The following is a 7,649-nucleotide window of genomic DNA, read 5'->3' as shown; positions in this document are numbered from 1 at the left end:
AATCGAACTTAGGACCTTGCCCTTGCCAGCTAGGCACTTATGCTGATGAGCTATATCACTGGCCCCAGGTACATACATTAAAAAGTAAATTGATTTAGGTAATTGTTAATTGATTTAGGTAATTTATGCTGTTAATATTTAGAAAGCTCTTCTCCAAGTACCTATCTTTATTTCAATTTTGTTTTTTTGTTTTGCTTTGTGAGACAGGGTCTTGCTGTGTAGCCTAGGCTGGCCTCAACCTCTCAGCAATCCTCCTGCCTCGGCCTCCTGAGTGCTGGGATTACAGGTGTGCATTACCATGCCAGTCTCTCTTTCTTTTTCTTTTCTTTTTTGGTAGAGCTTAGGTGGAACCCAGGGCCTCATGCATGCTAGGCAGGTACTTTATCATGGGTCTATATACCCAGGTCTGTTTAAATTTCTCTAACACAAATTTAGTTTAGAATGCAAATTCTAACTGTTCTAAATTCTGGTTCTTTAACAGATGAGAATTTTCTTCCCTCCATCCCTCCATCCCTCCATCCCTCTTTCCCTCCCTTCTATCCTTCCTTTCGTCTTCTGTTATTCCTTCCCTCCCTGCTAAGGATCAAACCCAGAGCTTTTTGAATACCAAACAAGTGCTTTACTACTGAGCTATACTCATAGCCTTTTTTTGTTCTTGTGAGTATGATTTAAATAATAAATACTTTATAGTCCATGATGTGTAACTTACAAATAGTCATTTAATGAATAGTATAGGATATTTTCCTGATAGATTAAACTAACTCTTACTGTCAGCCTGTTGACTCCATGGAGCTTTTATTCTGGTTCCTGAAACTAGATAATATTTCCATAGCTCGTTGGATTCTTTTATGTGGGCAAACACATGGCATTTTAAAAAGCTGACAGCTGCAATTCCCTGGAACACCAAATGCTTTTCTGAAGTCCATGGAGTTATCTTTTACACTATGAAAAGTAAAACAGATTTCATCCAAATCCAGCTTGATTTGAAGGAATATGCAATACTTCTATTTTTTGTCAGATATATTTACAATCAGTTTGTTCTTTATTAGACTGAAAATTTTATGAGGTAGGAATAGTTTTTGAAAGTCATGGCCTGTTTTGGATCTCATTTAGATTTTTTTCATCCTCATACAATTGTTTTAAATACAAAGTAAAACACATGAAAAACTGAGAGAAGAAAAATTTCTCGTAACACTTTAGATAGTCTTGTTTGCCTAGGGCTTATGTAATTGAGGCCCACGAAACATTTGACATTCAAGATTATTGACAGAGACAAGTACAAAGATCTCTTTAAAGGTGTGTACACTTGTCTTTTTCTAACTAGTGTCCTTTAATTCTCTAACAACGATTGACCAGTGTTGTACTTTTATTTTGATAACAACAACCAAAAAAAAAACCCAGATCCAGATCTTCTGGATTCTATCAGGTTTATGGCTAAGCATTAGCAGACAGAAATGGTTTTCTTTATATTTTATTTATGATGATGCTGTTTTAATGGTAGAAAGCAAATACGAAAAGAATAGAGGTGGAATTAACATGCAAATGATGTGTTTGAGCCAAGTATAGCCCAAGCTACTTCACAGACCGTGAGCTGTACAGATGAGGATTTAAATAGAGAAAAGCGGTGGGAGCAGTGAGTCATTAGCTGGCTTTTCTAGAGCAGGCCTGCCCACTTGAAGGCAGCTGTGCCCTGCCGGTCAGCTCCTTGTTGGTGTTGAAGGGGAAGATCGTCTTCAACAAGTTTATCTCCCCCTTTAAATGTGTGTTGTTATGCAGTGCCCCCTCCTGTTTTGTTTTAAGGTGAGCTCTTTCGGTATTCCTTTACATTGCCCAGGCTGGCCCAGAAGTCCTGGGCTCAGGCAATCTGCTTGCCTCAGCCTCCCAAGAAACTGCTACCTGCCTCACTTTTCCTAGCTTGTTTGCACCTATGTAAGTAACATAAAAATAACCAGTCAATGCCAGAGGTTCATGAAAACTGTTCTCTCTTAAAAGGGTTTGTACATTACCCAAGTTTGGTAAGTGGTTTTGGAGACATACAGGTTTTTGTGTATTTTAATTAATCCAAATCAATCAGGTCCTTAAATTGGGTTTTGTTTGATATCCAACCAGTGATGGATATCACCAGACATGGAAAGAGGAAGGGAAATAAACATTCATGTGTTAACCTACCTGTGTTAAATGTGAGCAGTTTGTTGGCTTAACCGTTTTAAATATGCATAGGAAGCTCTTCTGACACTGGATGTCATTGAGGAAGTCTCCAGAGAGGAAGTGGGGACCTCAGCTCCTCACAGGGTAGGGTGTAGGTTCACTGACTGACATCACCGAAAAGATTTACAGGATACATCAGTGAGGCCTTAGAAAGGTTTGTTAGGCAGAATTAAAGAAGTATACACTCAGAGTGTGAAGCCTCAAGAGAGAGGTACACTGTGGTCTGGGCCTGGGGTTTTTTGTGTGATCTTGGGGGCCTCAAGACATGTAGGATGTGTGTTCCTAGTGTGTGTCAGCTACTGTCTGGTGGATAGGTTAGAATGGAAACCATTCCACATGCTTAAAGGTTAGAGATGTACTGCACACTTCAGAGTACTGCCTCCGTGAGGATAGAGGTCTGGGAGGAAAAGGGCAGGCTTAATTTACAGGTGAAAAGCATGGATTGATTTTATTGTACATCCACAGCTTACACACATTTGAGTTGAGAACTTTTATCTCAAACATGAGTAGATGGGAACAAATTTCGGAAGTACTTCATGTGTCTGCGAGACATTGTCACAGTTGTGTTGTGTGCTAACTGTGCAGTGTGATAATGTACAGTGGTACAGTACAGTTGGGGACTTACTGTATTTGTGTGTGTTTGGGTTTTTTCTGCTTTATATTGTATGTTTGTGTTAAAGGTACACAAGACTCACTGTGTAGGATTTATGAACAAATCTGACTTAAAGATGTTCTTCTGGAACAGAGCTTGTTCATAAGTCAAGAACTTACTGTATATGCTTACTGTGTCTTTAAGACCCTTAGAATTTTTTTTTAGTTTGTTGGAAGGCAGAATTTGTGTCCTGAAAGCTACAGTTTTTCTTAAAAGTGCAATTTTAAAATTACAGTTGTCCATGTCTTCTGTCTACCTATTTTTTCTATGCTGCCGCACTTCTGTGCAATGAAACTGGGAGGTGATAGTCCTTTGACTGTCATTTTAACTGAGGTGTCTATGGCAGGTAAGGCAGAGAAGGACAGCAGGTGCGGCAGGGCTGTAGGTGCTGCTGGACTTGACAGATCTGTGGGAATTAACACAATGTGTGTGTTCTGACTGTTGTCAGCAAACGGGGAAAGGTTAAAAAAAGTCTATGTTTGTAGAGTCTTACCATCTTGTTTTCTTTTTTATGCAGAACATTTTAGAATGCTTTATAAATGATGGTAAGATGCATCATATTTTTAACTTTTTTTTTGTTTTTAACTTTAAAAGCTTAAAACTTTTAAAGCAGTTTAGCTTGAGAAAATTAGTCATGTACCAAGGAGGCAAAGAAGCGTACACCATGGGGGGTGGCAAGTATTTCTAAGCAGAGCACCAGACTGCCTCCTGGGGTCTTGTCATTTCCTGGGTGATTGGCAGTTTCTTCCATTGTGCTAGCTGTGGAGCAACCAGTGGCCACAAACCCATCTCTACACCCTCTGCTCTCAGAGTGGCCAGTCTGATGGGAAGACAACGTTCCAGCAAGATGATCCTGGGCTCAGGTATGGAGGACCAGAATGCTACCACTGAGCCACCTTTTACAAAACATGTAACATGTAGAGGGTCTAAGAACAATAGCATTTGAAGAATGGTTAATATCTCACTTAACTATTTATAATTAACTTTGTGACTAGGTTCTTCTTTGATCCCCCTTTACAAATTTGGCAACTGAGGTTTAAGGTGCTTGCCACAGGATCATGCCTCGCTTGGTGAGAGCTGACTGCATGCATGCTACACCCTGGAGCAGGCCCCATGCACAGCTGTAGACTGCCTGTGCCAATGCCAGCACCTCCAGACTGTGGGTCTGCAGCAGACAAGACACACGCTATGTAATTCCCCCAGAGGCCAGTTTGCAGTGTGTTTTAAAACATCTCCTCTTTTCTCTTCCTCTAACCTCATCCCCTCTGAAGTGTCTGGTCTGATCTGGTTCCTTGCTGGGCAGTAAGACTGTCCCCACAGGTTCTCAGTCTTTCTGTTCTCTTGAACCGGAGGCGATAGCTTCTAAGCAGTACAGCTGTGGTTTCAATCAAGGTCCGTTGAGAGGTCAGGCTCTGATTTACTCTTAAAATGGCAGAGCTGAGAGGATGCTTGGCCAGCTGAGTTGTATGCATGGTAATTGGATGGGTGAGGATGAGAATGGTGGGAGGGGATTAGATGGAAAGCCAGTAAGAAAAAAAAATTTTTTTTTGTCTTCTTGAGACAGGGTCTTGCTATGCAGTTCATGCTAGCCTTGAGCTGTCTTTGTAGCCCAGGCTAGTCTCGAAGTCACAACAATCCTCCTGCCTCAGCCTCTTGAGTGCTGGGATTACAGGCATGTGCCACTACACCCAGCTAGGAAAATGGTTTTAAAATAGTGCAAGTTAGGCATGGTGGCAGTCGCACACACTTGTAATCCCAGCTCCTGGAGAGGCTGAGGTCCAAGGATTGTGAGTTTAAGGGCACCGTAGGCAATTTAGTAAAGTCCCTGTCTCAAAAAGTAAAATGGACAGGGGATGTAGCTCAGCAGTAGAGCAATTGCCTAGCATGTTTGAGGCCTGGTTTCCATTCCCAGTACAACACCCTCAAAAAAAAGTGAGGCCATAGTGCTGGGTGTGCTTGTGGTACACAGTTATTCAGGGTTGCCCACAAGGCTTTGTCCTGAGATCCGTAGATGACTCCCTATGGGGCTGTGGGAATTGACATTTATCTGGGCTACTGTGGGGCCCGGCAATTGTGCTGCTGATGTGAATTCCTTCTCTTCCAAATAGATTGTGTTTCTTCCTTCTGTAGCAGGTGTTTCCATTAGCATTAGGCCTAATTCAGGGCTACTTGCAACCGGAAACCTTTTTGGGGAATGTTTTATTGTTACCCCCTTTCTCTGTTTTATGAACATTCTCTTCCCAGTTTGCTTGAGTCGTGTTTATCTCCAGGCCATATTTTCTGCTTCTAGCAACTGAAAATAGTGTAACTAATCAATGAAGTAGATAGCCAACTCTCATTCCATGTGTTTCCTATGTTCGTGTTGTGAAGAGAATTTTTTTTTTGGTCTTTTTTTTGAGACAGGGTCTTGCAATGCAATTCAGGCTGGCCTTGAGCTCACTTTTGTAGCCCAGGTGGGTCTCGAACTCATAACGATGCTCCTGCCTCAGCCTCCCAAGTGCTAGGATTACAGGTGTGTGCTACCACGCCTGACTGTAAAGGGAATATTTTGGTCTCAGTGCTGAAATTGAAATTATTTTCCTATCTTTATCTTAATCTGTTGGCCTTTTCCTTACAGAAGGAAAGAGACCCATGTGCTGGTTGGTTTTTTTTTTTTTTTTTCCTTGATACCAGGAATGAAACTGAGGACCTTGCACTTGCCAGGCAGCTGCTTGTGCCACTGAGCTATATCCTTGGCCCTGTGTGCTGTTATTTGTACTTAGCTCATATTTTTTTAAAATTTTATTTTGAGGTAGAGGCTCTCTGGGTTATATCCAGGGTGGGCTTGAACTTATGATCCTCCTGCTTTAGCATCCTGAGTAATTGGAATTACAGGCATGTGCCACCATACCTGGTTTATAGTTGTTTAATTATAAACTTAAAATAACTGTTTCCAGTAAAGCCACATGAGATTCGCATCTTACATTTTTAGGGTCAAGGGGTAATTTTTTGTCATTTTAGTTTGGTGAACACATGGATTTTATTGGTGCATTTTCAAAGTATAGTAGAAAAGCTAAGTGCTTAATGAAAAGCTTAGGGGTGTGTGTATGTATGTTTGTGTTTTGGTTTTGTCTTTTTGTTTTGTTGTTGAGACAGGGTCTCACTATGTAGTCCAGGCTGGCCTTGAACTCACTGTGTAGCCCATGCTGGTGCTGAAGTCTTCCTGCTTCAGTCTCCCAAGTATGCCTACCAGAAGCTGTTTTTATTTGCACTACATGGGCTCTTTTTGTTTTTTGTTCAGAGCTCAGCTGGTTTCTGGCCTGCTGGACTGGCAGTGTCTTTACATCCTCCTCTATGCTTTCTTCCCTAGAGAAGCTGGTGTAGAGCAACAAACAGCAGCTGCATTTATGGAGGATTGTGTGGGTCCTGTCAGGGCTGGATGAATACTTTACCTTTCCTCTTTCAGCAATGCTGCAGGTTGAAGAAGATGAAGAAATTGAAGCTCCTTGAAATGAACTTTCCCCAGCATGCTGTTGGTGGTGTGACTAGAATGTGAAGCCTAGTCTTCTTTCTCCAGCCTGTGCTCTGAAATAAAATGCTCCCCGTCTGGAGGGGACAGACCCATTCAGATCCCAGCTTGTCTCACTTCTCTAAGCTTCCGTTTCCTCATTTTAAAATGAGAAGAAGCCCTCATTTCGTAGAAAGATTATACCTATAAATGCATTCATCTGTGTGAATTGTGCTGAATAATTGTGGTATAATAGACTCTCAGTAAATACCACATTGGTTTGGTAATGTTCCTTCTGACTTGTTTCTCCTTTTTTGAGGGGGTAACAGGAATCGAACTCAGGACCTCATGCATGCCAGGCAGGTGCTGTGCCACTGAGCTAAATCCGTGGCCCCTGTTTCTCCTCTTAAAGAACGTTCTTCATGAGGAGGACTGTCATCCTGCAGTTATACATCCCCTTTCTTTTTCTGTTTTCTTTCTTTTCTTTTTTTGTCTTTTTTTGAGACAGGGTCTTGCTATGCAGTTCAGGCTGGCCTTGAGCTCACTTTGTAACCCAGGCTGGCCTCGAACTCGCAGTGTTCCTCCTGTTTCAGCGCTGGGATTATGACTGTGCCACGTCCAGTTTCTGTTTTCTTTTTAACATGAAGAATCAATGTTTTTACCTTTGGCCAAATTATTGCTTGAAAAAGAAAAAACAAAAAAACAACAACAAAAAAACCAAATTCTTGCTTGATGCCTTCTCTCTCTTTTTCTCTCTCTCTCGTTCGTTCTTTCTCAGTACTGGGGATTGAATCAAGGGCCTTCGCAGTGAGCTACATCCCCAGCCCTTTTCATTTTTCAGGGCCTCACTAAGTCACTAAAAATGCCCAGGCTAGTCTCGAACTTGAGATCTTCTTGCCTCAATCTCCCAGAGTGCTGGTTCCAGGTGTGCATCACCACACCCAACTTTTTCATATGTAGTAGATATAATTTTTTAGAGAAGTTTTAGGTTCATAGAAAATTAACAGGTAGTATAGAGTTTTCATGTAACTCATTTTTTCTCTTTACAATTTACCTGTTATTAGCACTTTGTGTGGTATGTTTAAGTGATGAACCAATATTAATAACACTATTTTGAACTGAACCGTAAAAATAGTGTGTAAAAATAGTCTATTCTTTTGTTGTATATGCCTATGAATTTTTTTTTTTTCTTTTTTTTTTTTTGCAGTACCAGGGATCGAACTCATGACCTCACGCTTGCCAGGCAGGCGCTTATGCCACTGAGCTATATATTGCCAGCCCCAATGCCTATGAATTTTTTTT

General features: G+C 41.3%; 1 protein-coding gene and 1 long non-coding RNA gene across 2 annotated transcripts in view; both read left to right on the top strand.

Annotated features, from left to right (window-relative positions):
* The window catches only part of Sec14l1 (SEC14-like lipid binding 1), a 72,738-nt gene that overhangs the window by 24,063 nt on the left and 41,026 nt on the right, over positions 1-7,649 (top strand). The window lies entirely within an intron of this gene.
* LOC102016402 lies at positions 3,595-6,474 on the top strand. The gene is made up of 2 exons (XR_264356.2): positions 3,595-3,723; positions 6,306-6,474. It is a non-coding gene; the product is annotated as an uncharacterized LOC102016402 (long non-coding RNA).

The sequence above is a fragment of the Chinchilla lanigera genome, unplaced genomic scaffold, assembly GCF_000276665.1.
Source record: "Chinchilla lanigera isolate Chin_1 unplaced genomic scaffold, ChiLan1.0 scaffold00105, whole genome shotgun sequence".
Lineage (NCBI taxonomy): Eukaryota > Metazoa > Chordata > Mammalia > Rodentia > Chinchillidae > Chinchilla > Chinchilla lanigera.
The sequence above is the reverse complement of the archived record's forward strand: the minus strand, read 5'-3'. Positions and strand labels throughout refer to the sequence as shown.